General features: G+C 38.1%; 1 pseudogene; it reads left to right on the top strand.

The window, feature by feature from the left end:
* The first annotated feature begins 495 nt into the window (after window positions 1-495).
* LOC111370202 lies at window positions 496-15,442 on the top strand (annotated as a pseudogene).
* Window positions 15,443-16,269: the final 827 nt, after the last annotated feature.

Genomic DNA, 16,269 nt, shown 5'->3' with positions numbered 1-16,269 from the left:
ATATTCCCCTCTGTCATTGTTGCTGTTCCTTGAAATCTTTTATCTAAAAATAATTACTGATTCTCACGCCGGAAGTAAAACGAGAGGAGGAAGCCCTAACCTTTTTTTCGCAGGACCATCGGAGGACAAGAGACAACTTTTTCTCTCTCAAGAAGACACAGAGTTGCATCATAACTATTTCATGCACTTTCAGTGTTTAGTATAATGCTAAAATGATTAATTCAACAATTACACATAATTACTACAAATTATCTACTTTCTTTATTTATAATCCATTGGTTATGTCAACACTCAAAATATGCATGTGCCTATTACCAGAATTTTTAATTTCCTGTTTGATTCAAGAACTCTACTATTGTGGGGATCTGTCCCATTTCCCTCTTTTTTGGACAAATTACTATACTATAAACCTTAAATTGAGGGAATATTAGGGCAAATTGTACCATAAAATATGAATGATATAGCCTCGTCTTGAAAAGCAAAAAATTCAAAGAGATGGATCAGATTGTGCACAGAAACTTGGTCGTGAATGGCTTTAACATCCATGTAGCGGAGATAGAGGAAGGTCCTGTTGTACTCTTCCTCCATGGTTTTCCCTAGTTATGGTATTCGTAGCGACATCAAATGCTGTATCTATCGTCTAAATGTTACCGTGCAATTGGCCCCGACCTTCGTGGCTTTGTGACTCGGACGTACTGCCTTCTGTCGGTGATTACACCATTCACCATATTGTTGGGGATCTTGTGGCACTACTGGATGCTCTCAGCCTTGAAAAGGTATTTTTGGTTGGTCATGACTGGGGTGCAATGATTGCTTGGTAATTTTGCTTGTTCAGGCCTGATAGGATTAAGGCACTGGTTAATACTAGTGTAGCTTTTCATCCAAGTAACCCTTCAATTTCACCTATTTAAGGATTCAAAGCTGTGCTTGGTGATGGCTTCTACATGTGCAGATTTCAGGTAAAAAGGATGAGATCATGAACCCTATATTTCGAGCACATTTATTGTTCATTGTCCTGTCGTATTTGAAGATCTAGTTGAATGCATGTCTTTTTGCGATAAATTTTGAGTTGACTACATGAATTCTTATTCGAGATTTCATTCTAATTGATCCTTGGAAACTACAAAACGCTACACCTCTCTCTTGACTCGTGGACTATGTACCATTACATCCAAGGTAATGAAAAGATCTTCTTGTGAGTCTATTTGAAATGCATCTAAATGCAGGAAAATCATATGTTACCATGTCAAAGAAAAATGTGAAGAAATTATAGCATTTATGGAGAAAAAAACATTATTTTTACTTATTCGTGGTGTAGAAACCAGGATGAGCAGAAGAAGCATTTGGGTCCACAGAAACCACGAAAGTAATTAGTTTATTTCTTTCATATTGTAGTCCAACTCCTCCTGATAAGTGTGTTTTTGCACACTTATTTAGGACACAAACATGACTTAATTACGTGCAAAATGATTGAATTGTGACTTAATCTCATTATATTTGTGAATTGTAGGGAACACCGATGAACATGGTGAAATTCAAGAGAAAAGACGTGAAAAAGGACTAAAATGACGCAAAGTGAAAGTTCAGGGACCAAGTTACAATTATCCAAAAGTTGACCTGATGAAAAAATCAAGAAATTGATTAAGCCAAATGTCAATTGATGATATCTTGGGATGATGGAATGGAAATAATGAAGAAAATATGCCAAGAAGTGAAAGATTCAAGTAGAAGGACCAAAATGGACTTTTTCCATAGTTGGTAGCACTATGCGACCCCTCTATGCGGTCGCCTAGAGGCAGACCCAGAATCAATTCTCAGAAAATTTTTACTCTATGCGGTCGCATAGAGCAATTCGAGGCCGAATCCGCAGTTTCCTTATTTCGCCGAAACTCTTATAGAAATAAGATTTTTAGGGTCCTATATAAACAAAAAATCTACTAGAACGAAGGGACGCCATTTTTACAAGAAAAATGGAGATTTTAAAGGAGAAAATGAAGAGAGAACAAGAGGAAATCATCGCGCCAATTGAAGATTTAATAGAAACTTGATTCAGGTGATGACGTTTCTTCAACTATTTTTGTATTTTCTTCTTTTTAGCATGTTAGACTAGATTTTTCATTGCTATGTAATCGATGAACCTTGCAATACTACTTTTGATTTGGATATTTGACATATTTAAGCACATACTTCGGAATTGAATGATTTATACGTTTTTATTTTCATATTATTATTGTGCACGTCATTATATGATTTTGATGGCCTGTTTTATGCATTCGAAAGAAGGAAAATAGACTCGACATAGTATAAATCATCATAGGGTCCGATAGAGGATAGAAATATACCACTATGCCTTGTGTGAATTTTTGAATATTCATGAAATCATAATGCATTCCTGTATGTTAGTATTCGTCATAGAGATATAGTCGAATCACATATTGGAGCAGGTTTGGCTTTGTTCGAGAGAGATTGCTAAATTGAAATAGGAATATTGATTCATCAATTGTGGGAATGTGTGTCAAATTTGCATAATTAAAAGTTGAACGGGTGTTGCTTTGGAATTCGTGATCATAGTGCGTTAGTAAATTCATTAATTCCATAAATTCTCGTAGATTGCATCCAGGTCATTTTGCATTTAATATAAGTTTCTCACTCATAACTGCATCATAGTTCACATCTTCCTTAGTTAAATCACAATAATAAATTTTATTTTCGTGTTTCGGTTAAGGTCATAATAGATTGATTTGAACTAATTCAATCATTGTGGGATCGATACTAGGACTCACAATACATTTTACTACTTGTTAACGAACCGTACACTTGCGATGGGTTGTAAATCGAAACAAATAATTTCGTGAACAAGTTTTTGGCGTCATTGCCGAGGATTGAAATTTAGTTTAATTTTATCTATTGTGACACTAATTCGAACTTACCTAGATTAGTAGTAGTTAGCTTACTAGACTTAGTTATTGTTTACTTTAATTTAATTTTGTGTTATTTTGCTATCTCAGAGCTTGTATGCAAAGATCACCTGATCAAGATTTGGTTCCCATTGATCCAGAGATCAAACGCACATTTTGTCACAGGCAAAGAGAAGCAAGAGCGGCACAACAGATGGCTAACGAGCAAAATCATTCGATAATTCAACTCAATGAAGGCGCGGGGGTTGAAAATGAAGAGAATATGGTACTTGGGGACTTCATGGCACCGTTGGTGGTTCAGAGTCAATCTAGCATTGTGTATCCTCCATTTGGGCAACCGAACTTCCAGCTGAAAACAAATATAATTCAACTATTTCAGAATGGGCATTAATACCACAGGATGGCTAGTGAGAATCCACATACACACATATACCGATTTCTGGACATGTGTCAATACTTTAGGTACCAGTGTATCTCAGGCGATGCTATAAGACTACAATTGTTTACACACATTTTACGGGATAAAGCACTTGAATGGTTGGATTCACTTCCCGTCGCAAGCATTACCACTTGGAACGAGATAGCCCACAAATTCTACACCAAGTTCTTCTCGCCAGCTAAGGTAGCAAAAATGCGGCATGACATCTCTATATTCAACCAAGGTGAGTCCGAGTCATTTGAAGAGGCATGGAATCATTTCAAAAATATATTAAGGAAGTGTCCTCAGCATGGCTTTGATAAAAAGACACAAATCCAATTTTTCTACACTGGATTACTTCCATCCTTCAAGAGCATAGTGGATTCATCATCCGACGGGTCAATCCCCACGAGAACAATTGACGAAGCATGGAAACTGTTTGAGAGAATGGCTACAACTTCAGCCATGTGGTCTACAGATCGAGTGGTTCAAAAGAGAACGCCGGGGGTTTATGAAGTAGATACTTACTCAGCATTATCCGTGAAGATAGACTCCTTGTTCTATAAGGTTAAGAGCATTTCACAGACCGCCAATGCAAAACAAGTCAAGAAGCCGAGCTGTGAAAAATGTGGAGCAGACCACAATACTGTCAACTGTCCAATTCTCACATAGGGGATCGAACATGCAGATTTTGTGCAATGGGGTCAACGCCAACAGAACAATCCACATTCGGAAACCTTCAATCAAGGCTGGAGAAAATATCCAAACTTCTCATGGAGTAACCAGAATCAAAACAGACCACAAGGTCAATTTCAGCAGCAGGATAAAAAGCCACCATTGGAAGAGATGTTTGAAAAGTTTATGGCAACGACTAATCTGTACATGGAGGCCAACAACCAGTTTATGCAAAAGACAGATGTGACTCTCCAAGATCAAAGTGCTGCAATCAAAAATTTGGAGATGCAAATGGGACAGATGGCAATCTCCATGATAGGTAGAGCACCAGAAAACCTGTCCAACAACACTGAAATCAATCCTAAAGAGCATACAAAGGCTATAACAACCAGAAGTGGAGTACAACTACCAGAGATACATGTAAAAAGATCGGTAGCTAGTAAGGAATCAGCGCCTGCTTTAGATGACGAGATTGTGGAACAGACCAAATAAACAACAGAGAATGTTGCCAAGAAGAGTCCCAATTCATTACGGGTTACAGCTACCAATTCTATCAATCCTCATGAGCCACCTATTTCATTCCTGTAGAGGTTGAAAAAGCACAAATTGGATCAGCAATATAATAAATTTCTTGAAGTCTTCAAGAAACAAAACATCAACATCCCATTTGCTAAGGCACTTATTCAGATGTCGAGTTATGCAAAGTTTCTAAAGGATATCCTTTCTAACAAGTGAAAGATAGAAGAAAATGAAACAGTAATACTGATTGAGGAATGCAGTGCTAGAATCCAGAAAAAGCTGCCTCCAAAACTAAAGGATCCAGGGAGTTTTACTTACCTTGCACTATTGAAAATTGTCATTTTGATAAAATTTTGTGTGATTTAGGTACAAGTATTAATTTGATGCCTCTATCTGTTTTCAGGAAACTCGGCTTGGGAGAAGCTAAAGCTACAACAGTCACCCTACAGTGAGCAGATCGATCCCTTACACATCCAAGAGGGATCATTGAAGACGAGTTGGTAAAAGTAGAAAAGATTATATTTCAAGCCGATTTTCTCATCTTAGACATGGAGGAAGATAAGGATGTTCCATTCATATCGGGACGACCCTTCTTAGCTATTGGAAGAGCTATTGTCGATGTTCAGAAATGGCAGCTTATATTGAGGCTTGGCGAAGAACGGATCTCTTTCAACGTGTTCAAGGCAATGAAATTTCCCACTGAGTCAAACAGCTATTTCCAGATCGAGGTAATTGACAGAATAATTCAAGATACATTTCGACTACATCATCCTTTCGATGCATATGAGACATGCATTGCACATTCTCAATCCACTCACACTGATTGAAGTGAGATTGAAACATGTGCACGGTTTTTGGAAACTAATCCACCATACATGCGCAAGCGTCACTTCGAAGAACTGGGAACTAGGACTACAAAATCAGTGCCACCTATTCAGTAACCTCCCAAGTTGGAACTCAAACAATTACCACCACACTTTCGATATGCTTACTTGGGGGAGTCTTCTACACTCTCGATTATTATTTCAAATACTATTGGTGAAGTGGAGGAAGAGAGACTACTTCGGGTGCTGAGAGAGAATAAAACAGCCATTGGATGGTCAATTGCAGATATCAAGGGGATCAGGCCATCGTTATACATGCACAAAATACTCATGGAGGAAATTTTCAAGTCAAGCATTGATGGTCAGCGGAGATTAAATCCACACATGAAGGAAGTGGTTAGGGCTGAGGTATTGAAATTGCTCAATATAAGCATCAACTACCCAATATCAGATAGTGCATAGATTAGTGCAATGCAAGTTGTTCCAAAGAAGGGAGGTATCACAGTGGTGCAAAACGAGAAAAATGAGTTGATTCCTACAAGAATAGTGATTGGATGGAGAGTTTGCATTGATTATCGTAAACTAAACTCTGTTATTTGAAAGGATCATTTTTCACTCCGTTCATTGATCAAATGTTGGAGAGACTATCAGGGCACTCAAATTACTATTTTCTGGATGGGTACTCTGGGTATAATAAGATTTCAGCAGCACCTGACGATCAGGAAAAGACAACTTTCACATACCCCTATGGTACCTTTGCATACCGTAGAATGCCCTTTGGTTTGCGCAACGCCCCTGCCACCTTTCAGTGCTGCATGATGGCTATCTTTTCTGATATGATTGAGAAATTCATCAAGGTATTCATGGACGACTTCTCAGTATTTGGGTCTTCGTTTGATGAGTGTTTGGAGCATCTGATTCTTGTGTTACAGCGATGTACAGAGACCAACTTGGTATTGAATTTGGAGAAATGTCACTTTATGGTACAAGAGGGCATCATGTTAGGACACAGAATATCAACAAAAGGTATTGAGGTGGACAGAGCAAAGATTCAGGTGATCGAGAAATTACCGCCACCAACATCAGTGAAAGGTGTTCGTAGCTTCCTTGGACATGCTAGGTTCTATAGAAGGTTCATAAAGGATTTCTCAAAAATTACTAAGCCGTTGTCCTGCTTGTTAATGAAGGAATTCACATTTGAGTTCACAGATGAGTGTTTGATGGCGTTTAATACATTGAAAGAGAAGTTGATTTCAGCACCCGTGATCATCACACCGGATTAGAACCTGCCATTTGAATTAATGTGCGACGCTAGTAATTTTGCTGTTGAGGCCGTATTGGGACGACGAAGAAATAAGATATTTCTATAATCTACTATGCAAGTAAGACCTTGAACGACGCTCAATTAAACTATGCCACTACAGAGAAAGAACTCCTTGTCGTAGTCTACGTCTTTAACAAATTTCGATCATATCTTATGGGGTCAAAGGTCATCGTTTACACAGATCACACAGCCATCAAGTACTTAATGGAAAAGAAGGATGCCAAGCCACATCTCATTCGTTAAATACTGCTGCTTCAAGAGTTTGATCTGGAATCATGGATAAGAAGGGCAGTGAAAATGTGGTAGCAGACCATTTGTCTCGACTTGAGACCACAGAGCAGACAAAGACCGTGGAAATTAATGATGTCTTCCCAGATGAAAGATTTTCGGTATGGGAGAGGCACCCTGGTATGCTGACATAGTTAACTACTTAGCCAAGTCTATCATTTCGCCAAATTACTCAAGTCACCAGAAGAAGAAATTTTTCGCTGAGTTGAAATATTATTTTTGGAAGGATCCCATTCTATACAGGCGAAGAGCTGATCAAATCATTCGTCGTTGCATACCTGAGGAAGAAGTGCCCTTAATACTAGAACATTGTCATTCATTTACATACGCAGGACATTTTTGTGCTTTAAAAACAGCGACAAAGATCCTTCAGTCAGGTTTTTAGTGGCCTATGTTGTTTAAGGATACCTTTGAATTCGTGAAAAGATGTGATCGATGTCAGCGCATCGGTAATATATACAAGAGAAACGAAATACCGTTGAATAGTATCCTGGACGTAGAACTATTCGACGTCTGGGGGATCGACTTCATGGAGCCATTTCCCCCATCATTCTCCAATCAGTACATATTAGTGGCTGTGGATTACGTATCGAAGTGGGTAGAAGCCGTTGCATTGCCTACCAACGATGGGAGTGATTGATTTTCTAAAGAAAAATATTTTCACCCGCTTTGGCACACCGAGAGCTATAATCAGTGACGGGGGCAAACATTTCTGCAATCGCCAATTTGAACAGTTGTTAACTAAATATGGCGTTAAGCATCGTGTAGCCACTGTATATCATTCTCAAACCAATGGATAGGTTGAAGTGTCCAATAGACAATTAAAGCGAATACTTGAAGTCACAGTAAGCTTTCCACGAAAAGATTGGTCTAAGAAGCTGGACGACGCCTTGTGGGCCTATAGGACTGCATTCAAGACTCATATAGGGATGTCACCCTATCTACTGATTTTTGAGAAGGCATGCCACTTACCTCTTGAGATAGAACACCGTGCTTATTGGACAATGAAAACATTGAATTTGGACTTGAAGGCTGCGGGTGGAAAACGTTTATTACAACTTAATGAGCTGGATGAGCTCAGAATGGAGGTCTACAAAAATTCAAAACTCTACAAAGAACGCACCAAGAAGTGGCATGATATGTCTATTCTTAGGCGTAAATTTAAAGTGGGGCAAAAAGTGCTGCTCTATAACTCTAAGCTTAAACTATTTCCAGGAAAGCTGTGATCGAGATGGTCTGGTCCCTATACTATTACACAGGTATTTTCACATGGGGCAGTTGAGATCACTCATGACACTAAGGGGTCATTCAAGGTCAATGGACAGCGTTTAAAGCACTATTGGAGCGTCAATTTCTCAAAAGAAAAGTCTATCGTTCATCTTAGACCACCAGAATGACACAATACGGTACAGTCGAGCTATCGACTATAACCTAGCGCTGGGTGGGAGGCAACCCACTGTATCCTTCAATTTATTTTACTTTTCACATTATTTTAGGAGTTGTTTAATTTTCGCATTTATATTTTTTTAGGTCATCGATCTTTCATATATAATAGTCTAAGCATTACACATGCAAGGTGACATGAGTCAATTTGATTGAAGTTGTTTGGAGGATTGAGTGTGAAGTCACACATTTAGATGCACAAAGTCGTTCTTCATAAAAAAATTTGGAATGTGTTTCAAGTTTATTCCATAAATTGGTCTTGGTGCTAAGTCTTTCGGCAAGCACATATCCCATTGAATTGGAAGTTTCTAAATTTTTCAGGAATGATACTAGTCGAGTCAAATTTTTAATTGAAAACCAACTTCGGGGGAAATTTTTAATTAAGCTATGTTTTGTGGGGGGTTCAAATTGTAATTTTGATATTGACGTTTTATTTCCATATTTAAAAAAAAATCAAATTTGTCCATGCGGTCGCATAGAGATCAACCGAACAGAAAACTTGGGGCATCTCTCACACTATGCAACCGCATAGTTTACTACTATGCGGCCGCATAGTAGAGACTCAGTCATGGATTTAAACCATGACCGAGTCACTCTCACTCATTCCCCCCTCCCCTCTTCGCACCTCTCTCGCACCTTCACACCAACACACGGTAAGACACACTCACACTTGACTCACACTCATATTACATAGCCTTCTTCATCCACACATTCATTGCGAATCCAAGGTACATCCTCTCATTTTCTTCCTTCTATGTTTTTTTTTCTAGTTTGGTTCAAGATGAGCGGAGAATTTTATGAGCATGATTGCGAAGAATGGGCAATAGGTAGTCGATGGATTGTGTATTTTGCACTTGGGTTATGTTATGGATTGGTGGCACATTCAATTTTTGGTATTTTGTAGGGTTTACAAGGAATGCATGTTACATGTTCGATTAATTGCCTAAGTGAAGTTTGATGTGCATTATGTGGAATCCCGCATTTGATAATCAGAATATATAACTTAACATACACATTGTGATTGATTGCCATAAAAATTGAGCTAGAAGCACTCACTTACCAACCACACACATGTAGGCACCCATGTTAGGTTCACATCACTTCACAGTACCCACCTCGTCTCTTGAGTTAAGTACCCGTACGACATTCAATAGGCATGAAATTTGAATATGTGTCACTCCACACTACGTTATTTCATATGCCCGGAGGTTGCTCGAGAAAAATTCGATTTTTCTCGATGATGTCTGGGTTGAAAGTGCGCACTTGATCATGAGTCACTTGACACAATTTGAATGTTTTGAGCTCTGTTTGTGTGTATATTGTTATTTTGCATTCCTTATATGTTCTTGAGCATGTTTTCTAGAAATGTGCATATTACAAGGAATGCACATACACATGAAAGGTCATGTAAACATCAAATCCATTTTGCAACACTTAGGCACATGGCTAGGTCACGGCACCCTACATCCCCTACTTTACACCATCATTTGACACATCAAACAAAGTCCAATTGATTTGAAATTTGAGTATATGCTAGGCCTCATTGAATACTTTCATATGCCCGGAGATTTTTCGGGACAGTTTCGATATTTTTCGATGATGTCCGGGGCCGAACATGCGCACTCGGTCATAGGTCCAATTTTTCAAATGTGCATTTTTAGGCCTAATTTTCTTAGTTTTTCATATTGGCATCTTAGTTTTTCATATTGGCACACTATTTACCCTATCTTGAATATCGTGTTTTGAAGAGTGCACACCAAGGAGTTAAATATACATATTTGGGGGATTTGTGAAATACATGCCTTGCTAATCTCATCCCCTCTCTCGTTTTTTCAACACTAAGTTTAATGAATGTTATGATTACACCTTTGTAGGATACCTCCAAAAAGAACATCAAAGGAAAAAGGAAAAGGTTGGTTCCGCATCTGGCACAGCCCAGACTAGGGAGCCCGAAGGGGGTGTTAGGCGATTTCTATCTTCAGACACAGTAGCCCGTTACGCCAGTGTTCTCCGTGAGTGGGCACTCATCCCCGAAAGGCCAGTTAAGTTGGAAGATTTCCCCGATTTTGAATTGGTTTATTTAATCTACAACTGTGGTTGGGAGAAAGTAATTGAAAGACCGTACCCAGTATATGAAAATCTGGTGAAGGAGTTCTATGCCAACTTCAATACAGAAATCGACACGCCTGGATTAGATCACCTACATCAAACATGGGTTCGGGGTAAATGGATTATGTTTTCATCAGAAGTAATTCATGACTACTATCAGCTAACTTGGAATAATGTGGTCACAGTCCCGCATGATTTTAACTGGATTGAGGTTGCAGAAGTATTATTGGGACGCAAGAATGCTTGTCCTCTCCCTACTGTAGATTGGTATCAGATTGACCTCACCCCATCTATAGCTATCCTATGGTTATTCATATGCCACAATATCGAGCCCATTTCCCATAGGACGACTTTCACAAATCAAAAGGTGGGGTTTATCTATCATTTAGTTCGGGGAAACAAGATTGACTTGGCCATTTACATCTACAACCAGATACACATTATAGGCACATGGGGAGACAGACACACCTCGCTGATTTTCCTAAGTTTGATAAGTGGGATATGTAGAGCTGCTGGCATACAAGTTCAGCCTGGAGAGGCACCAGAGAAACCAAGTCCCTATATCAAACGCCTCACACTCGAGGCCCAGGATCGAGCCAGAGTTAAACATCAATAGAAGTTGGAAAACGAGCGACGCCAATAGCAACAAGCTGAGGAAGGACAGGCAGCTAAGGACTTCGAAATGCCACAAGCTCCTCCACCACTGGTTGACATTGATACCTAGTTATTGAGGCAGATATTTTCCACTATGACAGGACACAGTCGGGATATACAAACTCTTCAGCAATCTTTTGGAGCAATGAGTACCACCATCCAGCAGGTGTAGAGTGATATGGTCATCCCAAGAAACTTCGCTTCCAATGCCAGCAGTTAGTCCCTTGCAGCACGAAGACAGATGAGTACCTTTGATGGGCGATTGGGAATGTACATTGGCAGGATGGATGGTATACAGTGGCGGGTAAATGAGACATATGACAGTTTAGGGAGCTTGGAGACCAGGGTTCAAGCCATGTAGGTGGAGTAGACCCAGCAGTCTGACATATTGAGAGAGATTTTATACCGCTTTCCTCCACCTCCTGGAGATGATGATGCAGGACCCAGCCTTCCATCACAGCCACCACGTTGATCAGGAGAGTACTGTTTACCCCATTTTGATTTTTCTTCTTCATTTTATCCGTAAAATTGTGTCTTTAATCTTTCGTTAATCTTACATTAAGGACAATGTATTAACTAAATTTGGGGGTGACATAATTTTAAATCTTTATCTGTGTTCATCAGTATCTGTATTCCATTATTGCATAATGTTTGCATGATGAGTGTTAAAAAAATTCTTTGCATTTTATTCAATTTGCTTTAATTTTTTTCATGCATGCTTGTATGGGCTTGATAACCTTGCTAACTATGATGTTATTATTGAACTAGTTAAAACTGTAAAACTTTGGATCTGGTGTAATTAGACTAACGGATACTTGTTGATGCAACACTTGACATTATCTATGCACGCTATTCATGCTTGACATATTAGGTGAATGACTGGATTTTGCACATAAAGTAGGAAAAGAATGATAACCCTCTATTCAATTAACTCGTAAACTATCTTAAGACAGTTTGGTGATGGTTGAGCTATTATAGGGAAGCATTGAGATGAGCGGGGGCTCCGTGTATGAGTTTTATTGTGTGGATTGCCTGGACTAGTGGGGTGAAGAGTAGGTGAAAATCTTAAATTGGGGATTGGTTTTGGAAACTAAATGTCTAGAAAAACAACAAAGGGCATAAAATTAATATGTGAGAATAAGACACTTCTTTTCATGTCTTTATGACTCGAGCAAATAAGCATGTAAGGATATTTCAAAATCTGGTGCCCTAAGATTAACTGGCTTGGGAGTCACAGGCCCAAAGCTCGATACACGAGTCATATAGAAAGCAAAAGGAAAAGAGGTTAATAAAAAGTTATCTGATCGAGCCTTTATAACTCGAGCGAATAAGCCTATAAGGGTTTAAAATCTGGTGCCCTGAAACCAACTGGTTTGGGAGTCACCGGCCTAAAGCTCATTACATGGATTATATAGAATGCAAATGAGAAGATGATAATAAAAAATAAAAATAAAAATAAAAATTAGAAAAATTAGAGAAAAGTGAGAAGAAAAACAAGAGAGATAATAACATGAAGAAAAGTCCTTGAACATTTGGTTGAAGAAACTATACCTTTGAAGCGAGGCAAGTAACCTAGTTTAATCTTGAATGTCGAAGCAATCAAACTTAGGAGAGCCTTCACTTGTTGACATGTAAACTTGTGATAGTGAGATCAATCCTAACTACGAGAGGGTGAGAACTATAGCTATGTAAATTCCTAATCTTAAAACACAACCTCGAGATAATTGAGTGAAAAGAATAAGTTTGGGGGGTTGTGTATCTCTCGAGCGAGTAAGGATACATTTGACCACTTGGGGTCGGGACTCAAATTCATCATGAGCCTGATATGTTGGCATGAATTCATACACATACGTCAAATATGCATTTAACAGGAAAAGGTTGATGTCATTTTTGCACTGATAAATTTTTATAAAGTCAAATACTTTGTCCAATCCTGAGCCACAGCAAGGTATTAAGCCATGTTTGTTCAGAATTAAGTCACTATCTTGTTTGAGAACAAACAATAGTTCAAGTTTGGGGGGTTTGATAAGTGTATTTTTGCACACTTATTTAGGTCACAAACATGACTTAATTACGAGGAAAATGATTGAATTGTGACTTAATTTCGTTACATTTGTGAATTGTAGGGAACAGCGATGAACATGGTGAAATTCAGGAGAAAAGACGCGAAAAAGGACTAAAATGACACAAAGTGAAAGTTCACGGACCAATGTGAAATTATCCAAAAGTTAACCCGATGAACAAATCAAGAAATTGATTAAGCCAAATGCCAATTGATGATATCTTGAGATGATGAAATAGAAAGAATGAAGAAAAGATGCCAAGAAGTGAAAGATTCAAGTAGAAGGACCAAAATGGACTTTTTCCATAGTTGGTAGCACTATGCGACCCCTCTACGCAGTCTCTAAAAAGGGAGGAAAGAGAACAAATGGGGGATTAGTCACAGATATTTGATTGTATCTCGGGGATGGATCTATAAGAATTCACCTATCCCAATAACAAAAAAACCTTATTTGAATGATCCTCACTTCTTTCTCTCATTCAAAACCGTGCATAAGACTATCATCTCACACGGCTCCGGGAAAGGGTCAAAGAATTGGACCTATTATGGGACATACAATGCATTACAGACGTATGATCATGCATAGAGGCAGACTTCTCAGAAAATTTTTACTCTATGCGATGCAAAGAGATGCTCTATGCGGTCGCATAGAGCAATTCGAGGTTGAATCCACAGTTTCCTTATTTCGTCGAAAATCTTATGGAAACAAGATTTTTAGGGTCCTATATAAACAAAAACTCGACCAGAACGAAGGGAATGCTGTTTTTACAAGAAAAAGAGAGATTTTGAAGGAGAAAACGAAGAGAGAACAAGAGGAAATCATCGCGCCAATTGAAGATTTGATTGAAACTTGATTCGGGTGATGACGTTTCTTCAACTATTTTTGTATTTTCTTCTTTTTAGCTTGTTAGAGTATATTTTTCATTGCTATGAGATCGATGAACCTTGCAGTATTACTTTTGATTTTTGATTTGGAGATTTGACATATTTAAGCACATATTTCGGAATTGAATGATTTATACGTCTTTATTTTCATATTATTATTGTGCACGTAATTATATGATTTTGGTGGCCCATTTTATGCATTCGAAAGAATAAAAATAGGCTCAACATAGTATAAATTATCATAGGGTCCGATAGGGGACAGAAATATACCTCTATGCCTTGTGTGAATTTTTGAATATTCATGAAATCATAATGCATTCATGTATGTTAGTATTCGTCATAGAGATATAGTCGAGTTATATATCGGAGTAGGTTTGACTTTGCTCGAGAGAGATTGCTAAATTAAGGTAGGAATATTGATTCATCAATTGTGGGAATGTATGTCAAATTTGTATAATTAAAAGTTGAACAGGTGTTGTTTGGGAATTCGTGATCCTAGTACGTTAGTAAATTCATTAATTCCATAAATTCTCGTAGATTACGTCCAGGTCATTTTGCATTTAATATATGTTTCTCACTCATAATTGCATCATAGTTCACATCTTCCTTAGTTAAATCACAATACATAAATATTACTTTCGTGTTTCGGTTAAGGTCATAGTAGATTGATTCGAACTAATTCAATCCTTGTGGGATCGATACTTGGACTCATAATCCATTTTACTACTTGTTAACGAACCGTACACTTACGGTAGGTTGTAAATCGAAACAAATAATTTCGTGAACACCTCGGGACATACCTAAAGGGATTGACATTGGGGTTATGTTCAAGGCTCCTATAACATTGCCCCATTAGCTCATTGAGGAAGATGTGAATTATTGTGCCAGTAAATTTGAAAAAACTCGCTTCACAGGAGGATTGAACTACTATCGAGCCATGGTTCTATACCTAACATATGAATTTTACGCCCCTTTCTGAATTAATGCTTACAAGCAACATATTAAAACTTTGCTGCTAAATTTGATTTTTCTGATTGTTCCAGAAACTGGGAGCTGTCAGCACCATGGACTGGATCACAAGTGAAAGTACCCATTAAATTTGTTGTGGATGACTTGGACTTGGCCTGCCACTTTTCGGGAGTGAAGGAATATATACACAATGGTGGATTCAAGAAAGACGTTCCATTCTTGGAAGAAGTGATAGTGATTGAAGGAGTTGCACACTTTCTTCACCAAGAAAAGCCAGAGGAAGTCAATCGTGACATATACGACTTCATCGACAAATCTAGAGATCACGAACTTGAACTACTGTTGTGTGAATAAAGAATTCGTCTTTAGAGAATAATGTGCTATAGACATTAAACACACCCGTTCCTTTTGAATCGCAATTGGATTTTGGTTTTATTCTTCTTGAACTGCTAGATCTTGAAATACTATTTTTGGAAGAGAAATTGGTACAAGGCTAGTATTTGCATGAAACCATAAATCATCTAGCGTTTTCCATTATACATATATGATAGTAAATTTACTAGCATTGTACATTTAATGATGCTTTCATTAATTCATGTAATTTTACTCGTCTTAGACCCTTTTGTACTTTCAAAGTGAAAACCTTCACCAAAAACAGTCTGTTTGATTTGCATTTTAGCTTTGAGTTTTGGGTTCACTTTCTACCCAAATCTATCCATTGAAAAACTTTCTGCAAAAAAACTTCTTTCGACAAAATTACTTTTGGGTAGTGCCATATTACCTATGTTTTGGTAAACAAATAAGTAACTTATAGATTTCGGTGCAATTCTAATATAAACTACAATTGAACATTTTGTAATTACCATCCATATATTATTTACACTATTTATGGCTTATGTGTTACATGTAAATAACAACTTATAGATTTGTTTAGCAACAGATAATGTGCGAGAGATTTGATTGGGTCATAGTCTCATTAACCAAATAAAATAAACAACTTCCTCACTTTCTGTTGACACATAAAAATTCAGCCCAAATCGAACGGCCCAAGGAATGAAGCCCAATTGGAGGATCCCCAAATCAGATAGCCCAAAAAACGAAGCCCAATCAGACAATTCAGGATGAAGACCCAAATAGGGAGGCCCATGAACGCGGTAACACCATCGCCCAAGCTTGCAAGT

The sequence above is a fragment of the Olea europaea genome, chromosome 21 (assembly GCF_002742605.1).
Source record: "Olea europaea var. sylvestris chromosome 21, O_europaea_v1, whole genome shotgun sequence".
Lineage (NCBI taxonomy): Eukaryota > Viridiplantae > Streptophyta > Magnoliopsida > Lamiales > Oleaceae > Olea > Olea europaea.
The sequence above is the reverse complement of the archived record's forward strand: the minus strand, read 5'-3'. Positions and strand labels throughout refer to the sequence as shown.